We start from the raw sequence: 23,384 nt of genomic DNA on the forward strand, positions 1-23,384 counted from the left end.
GGAAATCGTCAGTAATGCTCACCAGTGACAAATGCCCCTAATTCCCCAGTACATGGTTGAAGCTGTAACTGAATACCTGCCAGCAACATTTATGAGCACATTTTTCTGCCTTCTTAGCATTCATGCAGTCAGTTCTCCTATTCATTGCTGTCACTAGGAAGCACCATATCTATCCCCATTACCCAGAGTTGTGATTAAATCCCTCAATCAAAATAAAAAATGAGACTTCTGCTTTGAAGGAGCTGAGTGTTGTAGTTCGATAGGTGGCTAGCTAATGTGCTTGGCTCAGAATACATTTTGGAAAAGTGTTATCCAACAGCCACCATACAAAACTGTCTTCCATAGCATCACTCTCAGATGTTTTATTATTTATTATTTCTATACCACTTTCAGTGAGCAAAATGCTTTACATTTATATTCTCATTTATCCTCACAACAGGCTTTTGAGAGAGATTTGACTGAGAGACATCAACTTGTCTAAGGCCATCAAGTGACCAGAAATACAAACCTGGATCTTTCACATTCAAATCTAACATTACCTGCAGCTTGGCACCGGTCCACAAAATGCTTTACAAATCTTCCCTTTTAACTTTACAACAGCCCTGTGGGGTAGGCTAGCCTGACAGGTGGCAATACACCCAAGTAAGCTAAACAAAATCAGTTCAAAAATATGTAAACTATATAATCCTGGAACTGCAAAGTAGAAGATTCTGGTATAAGATGTATCTTTCTTGCTTATGGCAAGTCTGTGCTGTTCCAAAAATTAATATATGGCAGGAAGATGTTGCCTTTATTGTCTTACTGTTGGAGAAACCATGTTTAATATATAACACAATAGTATCTGTTCTACTGTAGCTTTAAATTCAAAGGTTGGCATGGCAACAGATGTTCCCACATTGCTGTGACTGCCTTGTGCTGCCATTTTGTTCAGGATCCCTGGTGACTTCAGGATTAACCGCCTCCACTATTTCATTTTGAATAACTAAGTCAGAGTGTGTGTGCAGGGCACTAGAGCATGAACACACAGCTGACCCCTGGTACGAGCTGTGCGCTTTGTATTTCGTAGCTGTTCTGCAGTTTTAAAGTATGACTATGTGCAATCAAAATGATTTTGGGCAGTTCCAAGCTTCAGCATGAAGGCTGGTTGGTTTAGAGAAACAAGCTGGGATCAGAAACTGTGGAGTGAAGTTGGCTTGTTTCCCTAAACCATAGTTAAGACTAACCACCACAGTTTATCTGGGTTCACACATAACAAACCAGTTCGTTGAAAACAGAATCAAAAGCTTCTGATCCCTTCCTCATGGCCATACTAGCAGAAGAGAATTCACAAGTCTGAGGCTTATTCATGTCCAAATGTAATCATAAGGTATAGCTGGCAATCTTCTTGCTGCTGTAAGACGTTGGCTGTCTCTGAACTCATTCTCATTTTCTGTGTTTTATAATTGTCTTCGAATGTGTTTTCGAGGAGCACTGATTTAACTAACTTGGCAGTGGCACCACATTATAAATGGAACAGAATTGTGTAGGTTTTAGCATTATTAGCAGAACTGTAGTTCTAGGTACACAGAAAGCTGTAACCTAATCAGAGCCCCAGCAGGATGGAAACAACATTACAGCCAACACTGAGCAGGGGTAGTCTGTCAGGGAGGAATCAGAATGTCATTGCGGCCAAGGAATCAGTCCAGCTGATGATGTAAAAATGCATTGTTACTTCTAGAAGAACAGGCATGATCTGGAGCAAGGAGAGGCAGGGAGTAGGGTGGCTGGATGGATCAAGGCTGTCAGGGGTGTTTCTGAGCACAGGGAGTGGGATAGCAGTTCAGATTCTGAAGGAAAACCATCAGACATGGGGGAGATGTTTTCCCAGGCTAGTCCAGATATGAGTAGGCCTGCTTCTCAGGTTACAAACGTACAGATGGCTGAGCTTGAGGGTCCCTCCTCCCTCCCGCCCCCCATGAGAGGCAGCGAACAGGAGATTGACCTAATAGATGCCAGGCACAGGCTCAGAGAAAAGAGAGAGAAGGTAGAGGCGGAACTTAGACGGTCTACCCAATTGGCCTTGCATGAGAAGCTGCGCTTAGAGGCCTCATGAGAAGAGAGGGACCTCTCCCCCTTAAGTTAGGCTAGTGAGACCGCCTCCCTCTTCAAACAGCAGGCAACTCTCATAAATTCCATTTGGATCCCCTGAAGACATTCCTGGTAGATGGAGAGTTTCTCTGAGAATTTGCATCTGTATGACCCTGTGAAGTAATGGATTAAAAGCTGTAGACTGAAGCCTCTCGTCTGTGTATGTTTGGGTATTAAAGTGAAATGGGGGATAAAGGAATCATGACAGCTTGCCCACCTTCAGAATCTGAACTGCTATCCCACCCCCTGCACTCAGAAACACCCCTGACAAAGGCCACCCCAAGGCATTTTGCTGCCTGAGGCAATGGACAAGATGGTGCTGCCCTTCAGTGTACAGAAGCTAACTGGCTGGCAGTTGAATCTTACTTCAGCACTGGTGATGAGATAGCATCCTTCACCATACTTGAGTACTGTCATGGCTCAAGACCAAGGGCCCTCAGAGACTGAGGTTTCTAGTGGCAGCCACTTTGAACAGGAGTCAGACCCTGTTCCTGGACCTTCACAAGTGGGATCATCCACCCTGGATCCTTCACCCTGCCCTCTCACTCCCCGTGAGGCACTTCTGACTCTGAGGAGTGGACCTCAGACTCCCTCAGTGAGCAGGAAGGCCCTGGGGAACATTCCTCAACCAGCTCTTCACTCCCCAGACCTTCAGCACCTAGAAGAAGCCAGTGACTGCAAGAAAGGGCACTGGCCCTTTAAAAAGCCAAAGGTAGCACTTGAGGAGGTGGAGCACCCAGAAGGACACTCCTGGCCTGGCTATAAAACCCTGACAGTTGCTCTCAGCCACTGCTGGATTAACTTGTTAGAACTATAGCTGCAGGATTGCTCTCCATGGTCATGAACTCATGTCCCATGTCCTGCCTCCTCGCCTAAGGTATTGTCCAGAGGGGATGGCAGAACCCCTGATGGAATATGACAAGATGTTGAGATTTGTTCCCTGCTGAGCCTGAAGAGTTTCTATTCCTCTTAAACACATTGATGTTGGATATTTCACCATGCTAGGTCCCACCTCAGCCCAGCCAGGTCCCCTAAATCTAGTTCCATACCCCCTGACAAATCATCTTAGAATAATGTTAATGTTAATGTTAGTACAAGGGAGAGGACCTTCTCAGTAGTGGCCCGACACCTCTGGAAACAATTTCCATCAGGGGTTCTTCAGGCCCATTCTTTACAAGCCTTCAGGAAAGCTCTGAAGACTCACCTGTTTTCACTGGCCTTCCCTTAAGTATGGGCTGTTGGTTTTTACTGTTAAGTTTTGCTTTCTGTATTTTAGTGAAACACGTTTTTATGGATTTTTAAAAATGGTATCTGCTTCGTGTGGTTTTTATCTTATATGCTACCTTGAGAGGGTTCTACCCTTAAAAGTGGCCTAGAAATTATTTTAGATGGATGGCTGGATGGAGAGAGAGAGAGAGAGAGAGAGAGAGAGAGAGAGATGGTGGGATTGGTAGTGGTTTAATACAGAGAGATTGAAGTGTTTCACTAGTAGCCCAAATAATGCCTACACACCTTGTTTTGAATCATTAATGTATACAGCATAAAGGAAAACATGCACTAAAAGAAGCAAACAACACTTCTAGACCCAGGATTATGCCAACATATATGGGAAGGAAACCCCAGGCACATTTCAAGTGTTTGACATTAGAGTGTGACAAAATGTTCTCAGAGGACACATTGAAATTGTCATTTATCAGCATAAGATATTAACCAGATGCTTTATATAACATTGCCAACTTAGTAGACAGATCTTTTCATATTTTTCCATTTATCCCAAAGAGACATTAGCTCATCTTCACTGCAGCTATATATATATTTTTAGACATTTTAAAAAACATTCAGTAGCAGGTCCTAATGGAAGAACCTTTAGTATTCCAGTACATGGTAAGGCTGAGCCAAAAGTATTCACTTTTAAAATTTCTTTATCACTTGTATATTTTTAAATGCCCCCCCCCCTTACCTTTATGCATTTTTTAAAATTGCATGGTCATGCTCCGTGATGTGATTATATCTAGCATCAGTACATAATGATGTGGCATTTAACTGGAGATGGAGATCCATGGGCCACGCTGAATGTGATAGTGCAAGTCCTCTGTGGAAGGATCTTGTCACTGCTGAACCCCTACAGAATTCGGGGAGGGGGTAAAGTGCCATTCGGTTGGGAAGGAGAAGCCCATATGTGCCTGTTTATAACTCCCCTTTAAGTCATTTCTCTTCTAGTGGTGCTCTGTGACCAGAAATACCCTTGGGGGGGAGGGGCAGCTTCAAAAGTGGTTTCAGGGAACAACTTTAGATATACTATATCTTTGTTAAGTTGCAGTACTGTTCTTTATTTAAATTATTGTATTGGGAAACAAAATGTAAATGTACATATTAAAAGTGGCTTCAGGAAAAAAAGCATGAACTAGATAACAGTTTGGCTTCCTCCCTACAGCTAACCCATGCTGCACTTTAAATTTACCCCCACCTACCTTTGCCTGTGCTCCAGGTATAAAGATTCACCTTGACCCAGGTTGGATTATGCCATGTCGTATCTAGTTTCAGCCTTATACCTAGAGTGGCCATGTGTCCTCTTTTATAGAGGACAGTCCTCTATTTGAAGGGCTGCCAGAGGACTGTCCTCTATTTTGAAGGCATCCTCTATTTGAAGGCCTCTCCAGTCCTGGTCCAGTATAAAGGTAAAGAACCATCAGAAGAAATAGCTGGGCCTTGAAGTTGGCTATCAACAGCACCAGGACAGTAGCAAGGCACACAGGTCACCTGGTCACAGCCTTCCCCACTATGGTGAGATGTAGTTTTTTCTATTTATATTATAGTAATTATGTCTAAATTTGCATCTATGTACATGAATTAGCATATGCCGATTTTATGCAAATCTCTTTCCTCTTTTTCTTCTTTGTGTGTTGTATTTCCCATTCTTTGGCAATGCCTAAGTGGCCATCCTAGTTACCCCATACATTATTTCTAAATGTGCATCTATACATATACATTAGCATATGCAAATGTTATGTAAACCTGTGCCCCATTTTGTGGTGATTCATAAGTGGCCTCTCTACTTATTTCAATACCAAAGACTGAGAGATAAGTGGAAATGAACAAAAGAAAATGGCGGAAAGCAATAAAGGGGAGAAATCAGCATAACCTAAGTACTGCTTCAAAATTCTGTCCCATCGAAAATACAAATTTTGATACTCAAAAGGGGGTGGGGGTTATGAACACTCAGGGAAACTAGAGGAGAAGATAGTTGGATCTCCACTTGAAAAGGGAAGTATGACTCTGCTGCCTGAGACCCCCATGGTAAGTGGGTGAGAGAGGAACCCTTTTGCTATCCACCAAGGGTTCCAAGATGACAGTCAGCTCAGCACAAATAGGAATGAGGGTGCTTCTTTTGACTTGAGTATCCTGCAAACTGGGGAAGCAGGAAGGTGGATGGGAAGGAATGTATCACCCTTGTATTAGAAGTTCATGAATCGTGTAACCAAGTATTGACTAGGACTAGAAATATATGATCAATTACCTTGAGCTGACAAGCAAGACAAGGAGAGAGTCCCTCAGGTTCTGTTCCTTGTATGTAAATTGCTCCGGCCTCAGATTTGTCTATCACTTCAACAAATCTAAATTCAAAGTAACAAACTAAGGGGCAGTAGAGGATGAATAAACACACCCTTTGTGTATTAACACTGCTGACGTGTGTTTATTATTGCTATTCAGGAACTGTGTGATGATTACTTTCTATAACTTACTAAATACGTAAGCAGGAATTGTTGCTAGGTAACACAAAGCAACGTCACTGGTTTTTCAGGCACTATTTGACCGAGGAGGAAAAGCTAGGGAGTTTCACATGTTATGTTGTGTAGGACATGTGCAGTCATCATTCCCATCCTTATGCTTAAGCCACAAAGAATCTTGTGGTTTTAAAGACATTCATGATGGCAAAAGCTTTCATGGCCCACAGACCATTTCATCAGATGCATGAAGTGTTATCCAGAGTTGTAGTCATACTGTTCCTTTGATTTTGTGCAAGTACAAACTTTTCAAAGTAAAAATAAATAAATCAGAGGTTACATTCATGAACACTCATGCACATCTTTTTTGTCTTTAAAAAGTTCGCATACTTGTCAGCTAGTGTTCATTTCTTCTAGATCTTTTTACTTCTTAAACACAAGAAATGCAGCTCTATATGGACATTATGGAGTATTTGGATTCAGTTCAGAGTGTCTTCTAAGTTTGTTTTTGCCCTGGATCATATCTAGAATCGTAGAATAGTAGGGTTGGAAGGAGCCTACAAGGCCATCGAGTCCAACCCCCTGCTCAATACAGGAATCCAAGTCAGAGCATCCCTGACAGATGGCTGTCCAGCCTCAACTTGAACGCCTCCAGTGTGGGAGAGCCCACCACCTCCCTAGGTAATTGGTTCCATTGTCGTATTGCTCTTACAGTCAGGAAGTTTTTCCTGATGTTCAGTCAGAATCTGGCTTCCTGTAACTTGAGCCCATTATTCCATGTCCTGCACTCTGGGATGATCAAGAAGAGATCCTGGCCTTTCTCTCTGTGACAACCTTTCAAGTACTTGAAGAGCGCAATCATATCTCCCCTCAGTCTTCTCTTCTCAAGGCTAAACATGCCCAGGTCTTTCAGTCTCTCTTCAAAGGGCTTTGTTTCCAGTCCCCTGATCATCTTTGTTGCCCTCCTCTGAACCCTCTCCAGTTTGTCTGCATCCTTCTTAAAGTGTGGTGCCCAGAACTGGACACAGAACTCCAGATGAGGCCTAACCAGTGCTGAGTAGAGGGGAACTAGTACTTCCGGGGATTTGGAAGTTATGCTTCTATTAATGCAGCCCAAAACAGAATTTGCCTTTTTTGCAGCCACATCACATTGTTGGCTCATATTCAGCTTGTGATCAACAACAATTCCAAGATCCTCCTCGCTTGTAGTGTTGTTGAGCCACGTATCCCCCATCTTGTAACTGTGCATTTGGTTTCTTTTTCCTAGGTGCAGAACTTGGCATTTATCCCTATTAAATGTCATTCTGTTGTTTTCTGCTCAGCGCTCCAGTCTATCAAGATCACTTTGAATTTTGTTTCTGCCTTCCAAAGTATTAGCTATCCTGCCCAATTTTATGTCATCTGCAGATTTGATCAGCATTCCCCACACCTCCTCCTCCAAGTCATTAATAAAAATGTTGAAGAGCACTGGGCCCAGGACTGAGCCCTGCGGTACCCCACTCGTTACCTCTCCCCAATTTGAGAAGGTCCCATTGATAAGCACTCTTTGAGTCCGATTCTGTAGCCAACTGTGGATCCACCGGATCGTTGTTTCATCTAGCCCACTTTGAGCTAGTTTGCTCATCAGGATATCATGGGGCACTTTGTCGAAAGCTTTGCTGAAGTCGAGGTATATGATGTCTACAGCATTCCCACAGTCTACAAGGGAGGTTACTTGATCAAAAAATGAGATCAGATTCATCTGGCAGGACTTGTTTTTGACAAATCCATGTTGGCTTCGAGTAATCACTGCATTGTTTTCAAGGTGCTTCCAGATGGATTGCTTTATCATCTGCTCCAGAATTTTCCCAGGGATTGATGTCAGACTGACTGGTCTGTAGTTCCCAGGTTCCTCCTTTTTGCCCTTTTTGAAGATAGGGTCAACATTAGCCCTCCTCCAGTCATCTGGCACTTCCCCCATCCTCCATGATTTCTCAAAAAGAATAGACAGCAGTTCTGAGAGTTCTTCTACCAGTTCCTTTATTACTCTAGGATGCAGTTCATCTGGCCCTGGAGATTTGAACTCATTCAAAGTAATTAGGTGTTCCTTGGCCATACTCCTATCAATCTCAGGCTGCAATCCTGCCCCTTCAGCCTGTACTTCGCCTTTGCCAGGGGGGTCATAGACCCTCTTTTGGGAGAAGACTGAGCCAAAGTAGGAATTGAGCACCTCTACCTTTTCTTTGTCATCTGTTATCATTTTGCCATCCTTATTTACTAGCTGAACCACCATTTCTTTCCTGTCTTTTACTATGCATGTAGCTGAAGAAAGCCTTTTTGTTGTTTTTAGCATCCCTCGCTAACCTCAGCTTGTTCTCAGCTTTAGCCTTCCTGACACCATCCCTGCAATGCTGTGCTACCTGCCTGTACTCTTCCTTTGTTACTTGGCCTTCTTTCCACTTCCTATATGTGTCCTTTTTTGTTTTCAGGTCATCCCTAAGCTTTTTGTGAAGCCACATTGGCTTCTTCTGTTGTCTTCCACCTTTTCTTCTTGTTGGAATTTTCTTCTTGTTGGAATCTAGAACATCTTTCTGTCTCCATGTCTTCCAAAGTGCACCATTTCCATCTTTCTTGAAAGCAGAATTAATATTTTGTTTTCTGTTATTCTTACCCATTATATTATCTGCTCATTCCTTCCAAGGATAGAATCATGAACTTACTGAGCTTTGGAGGAAAGATTTTACTTCTGGTCTGATCTTTACATCTGGGTTTCATTCCTCAGCTTTATCTATATAATTAGTTTTCTAATTTTTTAAATTATCATGTTTAGATTAACTTTTATGCTTACCTTTCCTTTGGGTCTCTCTTTCTGTACTTTCCCCCTTCTCATGGGAATTGTGTATGACTTGTGTGTGTTGCCAGTTATGTCAAGATATCCTATTTTTTTTTCCAAAGTGAAGACTAATTTATTTGTTTTTAAATCAGTTTTGCTCACCAAAACTCCATTGTTCCAGATAGCTTTACAGTGCGTACCCAAATTATATTTATCACCTCTTATGCTTCCCAAAAATGCCTAATAAATCTTATTTCTAGCAGAGACAGTTACAGAAACAGAAAATGTGATCCAATTTTGTGTGTGATTATGGGAAGCAAAGAGCCTAATTTAAGGACTGCTGGGCACAACAGCAATGTAATTCTGATCAAACGCCTGAAAATGATACATTTCTGTCTGATTTCAACTAAGCCTGCAATCCTCTACACACTTACCCGGGAGTGAGCCCCATGGAACAAAAAGGGGCACACCAACATACATATGCATAGGATCAGACTGTGTTTTCACATTAAAGAATTAAGGCTGCAATGCCTGTACACACTGACCTGGAAATAAGTCGCGTTGAACTCAGTGGGGCTTATTTCTGAGTAGACATATACAACTGCTCTGTACAATGCAATCCTATACATGTGTACTCAGAAGAAGTAAGCCTCACTGAGTACAACAGCACTTACTCCCGTGGCTGTGTGTATAGCAGCCTCCTCCAACCTGGTGCCTTCTAGATGTGTTGGGCTACAATATCCATCATTCTGAGTCGTTGTGGTGATGGGAGGTGCAGTCTATTGCATCTGGAGGGCACCAAGTTGGGGAAGGCAGGTTTATAGGATTGCAGCTGAAATCCCATTTGAATCTCACAGTATTCTCTTTGGGCTCCCCCCCCCCCATTTTCCATCCTCTCTTCTCTGCACCTTGTTACTATTTCCTCAGTTTCAAACATTCCTTTAGTCTATTTCAGCAGCTTCCTCAATGCCTTTCTCATGTTACCTTTTTTTAAACATACCTTTATGTCACTTTCTTTTGCACATTCATTAATTGAAACTGACCTAATTTGACATTGAAACTCCCTCACCCCTTTTAATGACTGCCTTAATTTATGTTCCTGCCTTCTTCTCTCTTTCTTTCCTTCTGTTAACAAGCGGTAAGGTTTTGGCGGCTGCTTCTGGATTTCTGCCACCTCTTTTGTGTGGGACACCATCACAGCCTTCCTTCGTGAGGGACGGAGTGCGAAGGATTGGGACTGACACTTCCATCCCTTTCTATTTGAGGATTCCTTCCTCAATAATGTTTAAAAATTACCTTTCCAGGCCCAATCTACATTGCGCCCGCCACCACGCTAATTCAGTGTCCCGTCGGGTTAAACGCTCTCACATTTTTATGTGATTATCCTCACTCACCCATTTTCTCCGCTCCACTCCCTCCTCGAACGCGGGAGCTTGGTTCACACTCCAGCGCCTCGCAGTTCCCCAGCTCCAAAGCAGGGCCGCCCTGATTGGAGGAGTGGCAACTCCTCCCGCCTCCTCCGATAAACCGCCCACCCTCTCATCAACTCGCCTCGCCTCGTCTCGCCTCGCCTCCCCTCCCCTGTGTCCTTCCTCAGCCGTTCGCTGTAAACCTCACCACGCCTGCGTCACCTCGCCCCATTGATCCCCTGTTAGCTCTTTCTGGACACATTCTATCTTCTTTGGTGTCCGAATCCAGCTGGAGCCCTGGGTCCAGAACTGGCAATGTTCTACAGGCTGCTGTTTCTCTCTGCAAATCTCCTGATATGTACTCTCCAGGAACTGATCGCTCTGGAAAGGCTGTCACCTGAGTGGCAGATGTCTCGTCTCCAGGTACTGTGCTGCTACCGCCATCACAGTCAGAACTTGTGGTTCAAGGATGCTTCGAACCATGTTGACCGTGGTGCACAACGTGGCTCTTCTCCCCATGCCTCGGGTTTTCCAGAGGTATTGGGTGCGCCTGAGCAGCCAGGACTGATGGGAGAGGCTTGTTCTACAGGTGTGGAACAATGAGCACTGGATCGAGCACTTCAGGATGCCTTGTCGCACCTTCTTTCAGGTGATTGGTGAGGCGGCCCCGCTCTTGGCCAGATGCTCGACACAACTGCACAGAGTGATCCCTGTGGAGAAGAGGGTGGCCATCGCCATTTGGAAGCTCACCAACCATGCCTTGTACAAGAGTGCAGCGGAGCAGTTCAGGGTGGGGAAATCCATGGTCGCGGGGATCTTTGTGGAGGTGTACCTTGCTCTGAAGCATGCTCTACTGTGGAGAATGGTGACCCTTGGTGACGTGGATGCAGTGAGTGCAGCTCGGGGGGGGGGAGGCGCATAGCTTTTGGGGGGGAGGGAACATCTTCGATGCTTCAAATCTTCGAAGAATTGAAGACCTGTCTAATGTGTTGGTTTTTATTAGGTTGGGTTTGCATCTTCGAAGAATCGAAGCTGTGCTCACTACAGCACGGTATAGGCGAGGTTCACATCGGGGGATGGGTTCTTGTCTGCATAGTTTTTGAGAGCTACTCCCCGGTTCATGGTGATCACCATCCTCCTGGACGCGTGTGTGTGTGTGTCGGGAGCGCATCACACAACCCTCGCAGCGGGTGCTGTGTGCTTTATGCTTGACGGGGCTTGTCCGGGCAAGTGTGTGGGGAGATGGGGGCACAAGCAGGATGCATCTGTTGCTTGGCAACGGCCACTCATGCTTTGGCTGCCTCCAACCAAATATGGTCTCTCCTCTTTCTCCAGGCGATGCTCGGCTTCTCCGCCCTTGGCTTTCCTGGTGCATTCGTGGCTTGTGACAGGACGCATATCTCGATCGTATCCCCGATTAGACAGGGCAGCGAGTTTATCAATCGGAAGCACTACTACTCAATGCTTCTGCAAGGCACAACAGACTACATGGGAAGATTCATCAATGTCGAGATCGGGTGGAGTGAGCGAAACCACGACGCTTACGTCTTTCATAACTTGGCGCTGTGCGAAGCGATGGATGCAGGGAAGTTTGTGCCCGGGAACCCAACGTGGAGAGCGGGCGGTGTGCTTATCCCTCCGCTGATCCTGGCCGACGGAGCTTGCCCCATGCAACGTTGGCTGATGAAGCCTTTTGGGAAACACCTCTTACCAGTGGAGGCTCACTTCAACCAGCGCCTCAGCAGAGCTAGAAACGTGGTGGAGCGCACTTTTGGCAGGCTGGAGAGAAGGTGGAGATGTCTCGCAGGACGACTGGAGGTGGCAGAGGAAAACGTGCCATCAGTGATTTCTGCCTGTGTCATTCTCCACAACATATGCGAGACTAACGGGGTCACTTTGACAGAGGCATCTGGGGACAGTAAACGCGTGGTGTTGGACACCCTGGGGCTTCCCTACATGAATGACGACCAGGTGCATAATGAACGGGGGAACGAGGTCCGCAGGGCTCTTTGCTAATTCATGTGGGAGAAAAGGGGAGGATTGCGGTGAGGGGACATCTCCTGGGAATCCCGTTGTGTTTGGGCGGTTGGTGGGCTCGTGGTTTCAATGTCTGCCTTGTTTGTTGCTTGCCCTTGATTGCTGCCCCGTTTTTGTTCATGCCTTTTCCTCTCTGATTAAAACTGTTGGAACAACCATAATTGGCTCCCGCCCCTCTCTTCTTCGTGCATGCAAGAGACAGTGGCTGCCCCCCCCCCACTTTCCGAAAAGCTTCTTCAAAGAATCGGAGACTCGGAGCTTTGTCGACAGGTGGTGCTGCGAGGAAAAAGGGGAGGCGGAACGCTCTATGGTCTTGTCAAAACTGCCCCACTGTAGGGATGTCAGAGAATTTTGCCACGAATCTTGGGGAGGCCGAATGCCAGCGCATTTGGCCCCCTGAAATCGGTGGTGAAATGGTCTGCCCCCCCGCCCCCCCGGGACAGGACTTACCTTGGGCGAATCTTCCTGGCGGCAGCGGCTTTGGTGGCGGTGCGGCGGCGGCAGCTGCGGCGGCCAGTCTTCCGACCGGCTGCCACCACCGCCACCATTTCCAGTAAAAAACAAAACAAAAAACATGATAGCCTATGTAAAGATTTACGTAGCCTATCACGGCTAGATTTTTAAAAAATACCGTGATAGGCTATGTAAATGTTTACGTAGCCTATCATGGCTGATTTAAAAGAAGAAAAAAAAACCACGCACGTACGCAAATGGCGGCGCCCATGGGCGCCGCCATTTGTGTTCCTTATTTTGACACATCTTAGTCTATGTAAACATTTACGTAGACTAAGATGGTGAAAATAAGGGGAACACAAATAGCGTAGACGCTACACTATTTGCGTTCCCCTTATTTTCGCCGTCTTAGTCTACGTAAACGTTTACGTAGACTGACGGCGAAAATAAGGGGAACACAAATAGCGTAGACGCTACGCTATTTGCATTCCCCTTATTTTCGCCGTCTTAGTCTACGTAAACGTTTATGCAGACTAAGCCGGCGAAAATAAGGGGAACGCAAATAGCGTAGCGTCTACGGTATTTGCGTTCCCCTTATTTTCACCGACTTAGTCTACACAAATATTTACGTAGACTAAGACAGGCCAAAATAAGGAATGCAAATGGCGGCGGCAGTAGCCGCCGCCATTTGCGTACACGCGTTTCGTTTTGTTTTTTGAGTCAGACGTGATAGGCTACATAAAGATTTACATAGCCTATCACATTGTTTTTTGTTTTTTTTTTAACCTAGCCATGATAGGCTACGTAAATCTTTATGTAGCCTATCACGTCTTTTTTTTTTTTTTAACACTGGAAATGGCGGTGGGGGCATCCGGTCGCAAGACCAGCCACCGCCGCCGCTGAACCACTGCCGGAGCCACCACCAGAGCCGCCACTGCCCGGAAGATCCACCCCTGGTAAGTCTTGTCCCAGGGGGGATCTGTGGGGGGGTGGGGGGGCAGGCCGTTCTGACATGGAGTTCAGGGGGCCGAATGCACTGGCATTCGGCCTCACCGAGATCCGTGTTGGAATTCTCTGCCATCCCTACCTGGGCCACAGCACCTACCCACATCCTGCGCCTCCAAGGGAAGGTGATCCTCCTCTTCCTGTGATCCCTCTGGCATCTCCAACGTTTCCCCTTCCAGGGGGTCCATCTCCGGGGTTTCCACGTGCACTGCGCCACAAGCAATCTGCAGTCTCCCAACCACATGCTTGGGGTGAATGGTGGCATCCCCTCGGAGAATGCTGTGGAGCTCCGTGTAATATGGACAAGTGGCCGTGTTGTTCCCTGAACAGGAGTTATGATTAACCACCTTCCTGTACTCCTGGTGCATTGACTTTTTCTTCCCCCTGCACTCAACAGCGCTACGGGTGTGGCCCCGCTCAGTCATCTGCCTGGAGATCTCCTCGAAGAAGTCCAGGTTCCTGTGGCTGCTACAAAGCTGCTCCTGGATCTTCTGCTCCCCCCAAACGTTCAGCAAGTCCACTATCTCTGCACGCCTCCACGACACCTCTCTTCCCTTGCTAGTGGAAGCCATCCTCTGTTGACATGGATGGGGGAAGGAAGGGTGGCCCGATGCAGTAGATCTTTCCAAGAACTATACTGGTTGGGATTTCAAGTGGCGGCAGTAGGATCTCCCTGCCATCGAGGGTTACCCAGGGGCCCTGTCAGGGTGGAAACTGAGCCAATAGAACCCCAGAGCAGTTCTGATTCTGAGGAGGAACAGCAATCTGTGGGAGAGGAGCGCGCTCATCTCTCACAGGCACAGCAGCTGGCAGAGATTCCTCCTGCCAGCATTCCTGAGAATGATAGTGACCCTGGCAGTGAGAGAGTGCTGGAGGGGGGCTTGCTGGATGCTCGACACCAACAGCGACAACAGTTGGAGGGTGCAGAAAGGAGGTGTAGCGCTTGTTTGGCGCACAAGCAACGGTCGCGTCCCGAGGACCCAAGGGAAAGAGGGAGGATCTCTTCCTAGCCCATAAGTTCAGGGTCTTCCCATGATTCTCCTTCAAATGGGGACCAACTGCCTAACCTGGAGCATAGGCTACTCTGCTATCTTTTCCCCAGTGCTGTTCCTTGCTTGGTCGCTGGTGATTAGCATCTGAAAGAGTCATTAAGTTGTAAAAGGATTAAAGCCTTGAAAAGAATCCTTTTGTCTGTGTCTTGAGTTAGCTATTGGAGTAGACTGAAAGAGGCAGCTAGGTCGCTCCTGACAGCTTGGTCCCCATTCCTCTTTTTTTTTCTCTCTCTTCTCCTACAGCCTATGGAGGTTGCCATGGACCCGGCAGTGCAAGCTCTCGTGCAAGAGAACCAGGCTCTTCGTGATCAAGTGGCTCAACTGATGACTGCTGTACAGAATCTGCAAGCTGCGGTTCAACCCCCACCACCTCCAATTCCCCCACGCCGCAAGCGCCCGGTGGCTTTGCCAGAGAAGTTTTCTGGGGAGAAAGGACTTTTTCAGATTTTCTGGGCCCAATCGGAGCTGTACATGTGCCTACGACCTGAGGATTTCCTGACATAACAGGTTCGTGTGGGCTTCATCATTACCCTACTTTCAGGCATGGCAGCTAAATGGGCTTCAGGACTTCTTCTTGCTACTGACCCCCTGCTCGAGGACTATCAAGGTTTCAAGGCAGCAATGGCCCATTTTTTTGGTGACCCCCTGCGCACGCAGATGGCTTCTCGGGAGATTCGCCGCCTCAGGCAGGGCAAGGACTCAGTTTCCAGCTACACGACAACTTTTCGCTTGCTGATGCAGGATTTACAGTAGAATGATGCCACGCTGGTGGCTCAGTTTTTGGACGGTTTGAACGACAAGATCTTGGATGAGTTGGCGCGCATGCCTAGCCCACCTACTTTGGAGAACCTCATCCAGACCTGCCTCCAGATAGATAGTCGGCTGGGGGGGCACCGGCAGAACCAGCAGGGCGCCGGGGGCCAAGATTTCCCTCCTCCCATTCCCCCACATTTCTTGCCCCCTCCCCCACCCCCTGCCCCTGCAGTGGGGCAGAGGAGACCCCGATGCAGCTGGGAGCTACCTGAGCCCCGCTGCCGCCGGAGGAACTAGAGTGGCAGCGTGCAGCGCGCCATTGCTTTTAGTGTGGAAAGTTGGGACATTTCACCAAAACCTGCCACACTAGACCCGCAGCCTCATTGCCTCCCCTTCCACTCCTTCCTCCTCCTCCTGCTCCTCGTCCCCAGGCCTGACTAGGCTGCCCCGCAAGCCTGTTGAGGGTCTCCAATGTGGGGGTCGGTTCTCCACCAGGTGGGTGCCTTCTGCAACCCCCCTCACCCTCCCATCTGCTATTGCATGTTCACTTCCGCTCCTCCCAGTGGGGTGGGGTGGAGGCCCTAGCTTTAGTGGACTCTGGGGCTACAACCAGTTTCATGGATGAAACGTTTGCTCTCTTCCACAAGATTCCTACCCTGCCTCTTCCTGCCCCCTTGGCAGTGGTGACCATCGATGGGCGTCCTCTTTCTTCGGGCACAGTGACCCGGATTACAGCTCTGCTCACTCTGCGCGCCCAGTCCCATGTTGAGCAGATTCAGTTTCACTTGGCCAAGGTTCCCCAATACCCAATCGTGCTGGGTGTTTCCTGGCTCTCTAAGCATAATCGTCAGATTTCTTGGGGGCTTCAGCAAGTAGAGTTTGCATCTCCCTACTGCCTGGAGCACTGCCTCCCGACCAAGGCGCCAGTCCCAGTCCAGGCCTTAACCCTTTCCTCCCCCTCCTCATCTGCTTCTGGCAGTTCTTCAGCTACTATGATACTCCCAGAGAAGTATGTGGCTTTTCGGGATGTTTTCGGCAAGAAGGAGGCTGACCAGCTCCCCACCCCACCCTTTTGACTGTGCCATTAACCTCATTCCTGGGGCGACCATCCCCGCTGGCCGGCTGTATTCAATGTCGGAGCCAGAACTTCGAGCTCTGCGGGAGTTTTTGGACACAAACCTCAGCCGTGGCTTCATTCGCCCCTCCTCCTCCCCCGCCTGCACCCCTACCATGTTTGTGACCAAGAAATCGGGCGAACCCTGCCCAGTGCACAATTTCAGAGTGTTGAATTCGATCTCGATCCCCGACAAGTACCCCCTCCCCCTCATACCTGAGATGCTGGAGCGCCTGGGGCAAGCCAAGATTTTCACAAAGTTGGACCTGCGTGGCGCCTACAATCCGATTCGCATCCGGGAGGGGGATGAGTGGAAGACCTGTTTTGGCACCCGGTACGGAGCATATGAATACCTAGTGATGCTGTTTGGGCTCCCCTGCAGGCCCCGCCCCCACATTTTCGCGTTTTATTAATGCCATCTTCTGGGACTATTTGGATACTTTCCTCATCTCGATGATTTACTTATATTTTCTGAGGACCCCCATGCCTATCAGCACCATGTCTCCACCGTCCTCCAGTGCCTCCGCGAGCACCATCTTTATGCCAAGCTGGAGAAATGTGCGTTTGACCTAACCTCTTTGGACTATCTTGGCTACATTATCTCAGCTGACAGTATCAGGATGGATCCTGCAAAGGTCCAGGCTGTCCTCTCCTGGCAGGCTCCATCCACCAAGAAGGACTTGCAACATTTTCTGGGGTTTGCAAATTTTTACAAAAAGTTCCTGCCCAGCTTTGCTCAGCTGACATCTCCTTTCACGGACCTCCTTAAGGGCAGGAAATCTCCTTTTCATTGGACGGCATCTACCCAACAGGCTTTTGAGGAACTTAAGAAGCTTTTTAGTTCTGAGCTGATCCTGTTACATCCTGACCCGAGGAAGCCTTTTATAGTGCAAACTGATGCCTCTGACTTTGCGGTGGGGGCGGTGCTTTTTCAGCCAGATCGGGCAGGCGGTGGGTTGTAACCCTGCACCGACCACTCCAGGAAGCTGAACATGTCTGACAGGAATTATACCATCTGGGAGAAGGAACTGTTGGCCATCAAGTCCACTTTGGAGACCTGGTGTCATCTTCTGGAGGGGGCACAGCATCCAGTCAAAGTTAGAACTGACCATCGCAACCTGGAACATCTTCAGACAGCCCATGCCTTAAACCAGTGGCAGATTCGGTGGTCGCTTTTTTTTTCCGGGTTCCACCTTAAGATTTGCCATGTGAAGGCCTCCGACAACCTACAAGCAAATGCTCTTTCTCGTAAGCTGGACCTTCAGCCAGGGAGTGAGGGAAATCCCCCCCCCCCTCTGATTCTTCCCCCCCAGAGCCTGGCTTTAGCTGCGGTGCCTCACTTTTGGGAGGAGCTCCTTCACTCTGCACAAGCTCAGGATGCTTTTGTCTGCACAAAAGTGGAGGAATTGGGGCTAGCCTCTGCCCCCCCACTCTACCCCCTTCTCTTTGCGAGGTGGCCTGCTTTACCATTCCGGCCGGGTCTATGTGCCTTCTAGACCCCTCCATGAGAGGGTCCTCCATCAGTGCCACGACTCCCCCACCGCTGGGCATTTTGGCTTCGCCAAGACCCTGCACAGAGTGACGTGGGATTTTTGGTGGCCTCATGTGTGTCGGGATGTCAAGACCTACGTTGCCTCCTGCCCAACCTGCCTTCGGGTGAAGGCCCCCTCAGGCAAGCCCACAGGCTTGCTTCACCCCCTGCCTACCCCCTCAGGACCTTTGAAACTGCTCCCCCTTGACTTCATCACTGACTTGCCTTGCAGGTGAGTGAGAGGGGAGGTATTGGGTGGACAACCAAACCCAGTCCCCCAGTTGCAGAGACGGACCCGGCTGGCGTCGCCAGTCCGCAGAGGCCTTGTAGGCTGTCTTGGCTTGCTCGAGGGAGTCCCATAAGAGGTGGTGTACCACTCACAACTCCTCTAAAAAGTCATGGGCCGCCAGCACCAAAGAGGGAGCTAGGGTGGATGGGAAAGCCTTGGGGTGGTAACCAAAATTGGCAAAAAATGGAGTTTGGCGGGTGGAAGCATGGCAGGCATGTTATAAGCAAATTCTGCGAGAGGCAGCAAGGAAAACGAGTCATCTTGCTGGTAATTGACATAACAGCGCAAAAATTGTTCCAGAGTCGCATTGGTGCGCTCGGTCTGACCATCCGTCTGTGGACGGTGAGTGGGGGAAAGACGGAGCATCACATGGAGAAGCCCAAGTAGGTCCCTCCAGAAATGGGCAGTGAATTGGGCCCCCCTATCCGAAATGAGACCCTCGGGCCATCCGTGAAGCCAGAAAACATGCGCCAAAAAAAGCTCCACCATCTCCTTGGCTGTGGGCAACCCAGAGCAGGGGATGAAACAGCCATCTTAGAAAACAAATCCACCACCACCAGAATAGTGGTCTTACCACTAAATCTCTTGATTTAGGGAGACTTGCTGCAATGAGATTTGAGAATTGCAGTTTTCTACAATGTACCATAAAGAACACCTGTAATTAGCTCAAATGGTTCACTTCACTGGTACTGCTTACTCCAAAGTTTACAAATACCCCTGTCTGGGCATTCATAAGCTTTTCTGCCTAATTCCATTTCTTCAGGTTAATGATCTACATAGAAAGGAGTTATACAACTCAGAACTCAATAACAGCCCATGACTGAATGACAACCCATGATTCAATGATTTAATGATCTACCTAGAAAAGAGCTATACAACTCATGACTCAGCAACAACAACCCATGATTCAGAGCATCTGTACACCAGCCTAAAATCCCACATTTAAAATGGGGCTTTCTGCTTCTGTTTTAAATGCAGGATCACAACGGACTCCCTTTACACCTGCTTCCTTTCCCCCCTCCTTTTCCTCCTTATCTGAGTCTGCCATATGTTTCATTGATCTAGCTCCTCTTCTTGCAGCTTTTTCTTTTTCAGGGAGGGAACTCAAGTGAAACACAAGTGGGGTAATTTGATACCTCATTATCTCTGATCTATTTAAAAATGGGATAAAGGTCATTTAGTGCTGGAGATGCTCTGGAGGTTAACAACATCACCTAAAGGGCCCACAAACTTCTGTGAGTGAGCAATCTCAATAGCAGGATAAAAGCTCCATGTGAAGAAACTCTCAATGACAACCCATAGTCAACTCATACTCTGTTCCCTAGAAAAGAGATTATTCTGCAGCAATGTCTAAAAGAATTTCTTTTGAAGCCACAACATTATGGATGGTTATCTTCACAAGTGTCAGGAAAGGCCAATCATTAAGTGGGCTTACCAGCAAAGGCACTTAGGTTCTTTCATACCTTCTGGTGCATTTGTATCAAGTCAGACATTCCAGCAGCAAATTTGCTTTGACTTGTAATCTTCACATTTGGAGGCTGAAAATTAAATTATATTCCTTTAAGATGATGAATGCTACAGGGTTGCTTCTGCAATCGTAGTAGAAGCCTGACATGTTTTAAAGGCAAATTAAAATCAATGAAAAGTGAGTGTGTGTGTAGTATTACAACCATTATAATAGAGATCATGCTACTTTTAATATCAGAAATGTGCTTCTATTATTCCTGGTGTTCCTATTCATGCTATTAGAAATGTTCCGGTTGCATATATAATGGGTAGCATTAGGTAGACATGAAAACATAGATTTTGGTGTGTTACGAATATATGCAAATGTATCCATCATAAGGCAACAACAGCAGGAGTGAGAGCAGCTTACAGGTTGGTTAGAAGGCAGCTTGGCTTACTGAACTGCCATTATAGGTGTCAGATCCCAATATGAGATGCAAACTGGTAATCCTAACAGGGCTGGCCCAAGACGTTTTGCTGCCTACGGTGAAGGACAAGATGGTACCCTGCCAGTTCATAGCCTTTGCATCTGAAAAAAATGAACTCGGTTTGTGAAAGCGGACTTTTAAAAAGGCTGTTAACTGAATGCGATAAACAGGAATAATAAGTAGTCTCAAAAGCCATTCTAGGACCATTCTGGAATAGTTCCTGCCATTATTTATTAATACTATTTGCTCTCTCTAATCAGGCAGATGTTCACCTCTGTTTAATTTCCTTCCTGTATGTAAAATTCATAATTAAAGCAGAATGTTCATTCTGCTTAACCTGATTGAAAAATAAATAAAAATTACTCTTAAAAATACAGTGCCTTTATTCGTTAGAGGAATGAGTGTGTGGGGATGCTTCTAACACTATAACTGCTATGCATTGATTAAAGTGCCTTTTAATTTTGTTCTGTAAGAGGATCTGCCTGTATAATACAAATAATTAATCAGCTGACTAAAATAAGTACTTCCAGAGGAAGTTCTTCATTTGTACTATTCAGTATTATAATTTCATATTGTAATAATGTATCTATCAACTATACATTGTGGGGGGGGGGCGTTGCTGCTTACATTGCCATTTTTACATGGCTGACATCTCTCAAACAGAAATATATAACAGGATTTGTAAACATATAATGTGCGGTGCCAAACAAAGCTTTGATATGTTGAAAATGTGACATACCTGGAAAAGGGAGTTACATGGTTTGGCAAACCCACTTTATTTTCCAGTAATGATAGTGAAAATTAAGGATGTTTAGTAGGTTAAGCAAAATGTTGGCATAAATCTGTTATGCATGCAAGAAAGGATCTTTGCTACAATGTTTGCATGAAAAAGGTAGATACTTCAAAAGCCACCATTGCTCTGATTTCATTTACAATCCCTTGGTATTGGTCCCTTGGTGTTGAGGTTATTCTATTTTATTTTTAAAAAAAACTGAATTGCCCTGACTGGCTAGGTGTAAAACATGTTATAAATAAATGTTACAAAGTAACTTCTACATAAAAGGGTAATGATAAAGAGCAATTGGATCTCAAGCTAAAATACACCATAAATGAGCTCAGCTCTGAAGTTTTGCTCATGTTCTTTTTTGCCTTAAATATTACTGTGCAAACTGCTGAGAATATCAGTCCCCAAATAGCCAGAGAAGTCAATGTGAGAGCTCACACCAGAACAGGCCTGAAAGAAAATATCTTCCTTTACAGCTATGAAACACCAACAGCCAAATAGGTCGTAAGGTTTTATTCTGGGCAAGCTTCTGTTGTGCTTCCAAACAAGGCTTTTAGGGCTCAATCCTATGGCTGCTAGTCAGTGGCTAGATGGCCATAGGATAAGCTGGTTCCTGGGAACTGACCTCGGAGCCCCCGCTGCCTCATAGGCAGCATGGAACAGCCCTGCACTCTGAGCTCAGAAGAAGAGCGTGGAGTGGCAAAAACGGGGTGTTCCTGGGGGCGTGTCGGGGTGGGGAAGTCGGAAAGGCTGGTACAACACATCCTACATGTCGTCTGGCTTCTGCTTCCTGTGCTTCAAAGTCCCACGGCTAGACAGCCAATCCTCTCCATGTGTCAGGGTTGGATCTGAGCCCATAGAGTCCCAAAGCAGCTCTGATTCTGAGGAGGAGATACAATCCATGGGAGAGGAACTCTCTCAGGTTTCAGAGGTGCAGTTGGAGGGGGAGCCCCCCCCCTCACATTCCTGGGAGCGACAGTGACCCTGGCATGGAAAGGGAGGGATAACTTGAGCTTTTAGATGCGAGGCGCAGGCGCAGGCACAAGCGAGAGGTTGCGGGAGCCGAGCTGAGGCACTCAGCCCGATTGGCTTGATGTCAATAGCTGCGCCCCGAGGCGCCATAGGAAAGGGGGAGAATTTCCCCTCCTACTCCTTAAGTTCAGGGAGTTGCCGCACTTTTCTCCAAATGGAGACCAACTGACGTCCTAACTCTTAGAAACCCCTGGTAGGCTGTTCCTTTGTATTTCCTCTGAGTCTCAGGCAGTTAGCATCTGTAAGCTTCATTAGGTTGAATGGAAGTAAAGCCTTTGAAAGCAGCCCATTTGTCTGAGTGTTGATTCTGGCTAGTGGAAGATTCAGAAGACAACAGGGGCATTCCTGACAGCATGCTTCTCTTGCCCTGCATTGGATAGGCGGCCGCCTATCCTGATAGGATTGCGCCCTTAATGTGCAATTTCCCTGCCCCATTCACAGACTTTTACAGGGGGTCCAAGTGACCATTATTCACCTGTAATTCTCCTCTGTCTTCCCATCACTTCTTCTGCCTTTTTGCTTACCATGAAAAATCTGTTAAGGATGAAAAGATGGAAGAGCTGCACACTGCCTTCTGATTGTTGGTGCTAAAGCCCCTCTGTCTGGAAGCAATCTAATAAAAGGATGAAAGATCCAGTCTGCTTTCTTAATTAGCCACACCCCCAAGATCTGCCATGGGAAATCGGACCAAAAGTTACAAGCACGTGGTCAAAACCATATTGTAGAGAGAAAAAGGGTAGGGTGGGAAAGGTGTACTATGCCATTTCTATGCACAGCAGGTTTTCCCCCAAAACTGCCTTCCATGCTTCACCTGCTTATGATGTGCATAAGCACATGCTTCCACACTGGGTGAACCACGAATAGGGATGGGGGAGAATTTCTCCCCAAAACTTCGGGGGGCCGAGTGCCAACGCGTTCGGCCCCCCGAAATCGGCGGTGAAATTCTCCGCCACCACCCCCCCGGGATGGGGCTTACCTTTGACGAATGTCCCTCCCGGCGGCGGGTCCCGGCGGCGATTCGGCGGGTCTTCGTCAGGGGCGGGGGCAGCAGCCAGTCTTTTGACCGGCTGCCGCCGCCGCCATTATAAGGAAAGTAAAAAAAAACCAAAACCCCTATTTTGCTATTTGCGTTGCCCTTATTTTCGCCGTAGTCTACGTAAATCTTTACATAGACTACAGGGACCAAATAAGGAACGCAAATGGCGGCGCCGTATGGGGGCCGCCATTTGCGTACGCGCTTTTTTTTTTTCAAAGTCACCCGTGATAGGCTACATAACGATTAACGTAGCCTATCACGGCTGACTTTGGAGATCTAGCCGTGATAGGC

General features: G+C 47.1%; 1 long non-coding RNA gene across 1 annotated transcript in view; it reads right to left on the bottom strand.

Annotated features, from left to right (window-relative positions):
* LOC146348056 (uncharacterized) overlaps positions 1–23,384 on the bottom strand; it is a 66,833-nt gene that overhangs the window by 38,699 nt on the left and 4,750 nt on the right. The window contains exon 2 of the long non-coding RNA XR_014790512.1: positions 19,771–19,845. This is a non-coding gene — a long non-coding RNA (uncharacterized LOC146348056). The remainder of the gene's footprint in view (positions 1–19,770; positions 19,846–23,384) is intronic.

Source organism: Heloderma suspectum, chromosome 4, assembly GCF_057233095.1.
Source record: "Heloderma suspectum isolate Gila_16-S chromosome 4, 16-S_ref, whole genome shotgun sequence".
Lineage (NCBI taxonomy): Eukaryota > Metazoa > Chordata > Lepidosauria > Squamata > Helodermatidae > Heloderma > Heloderma suspectum.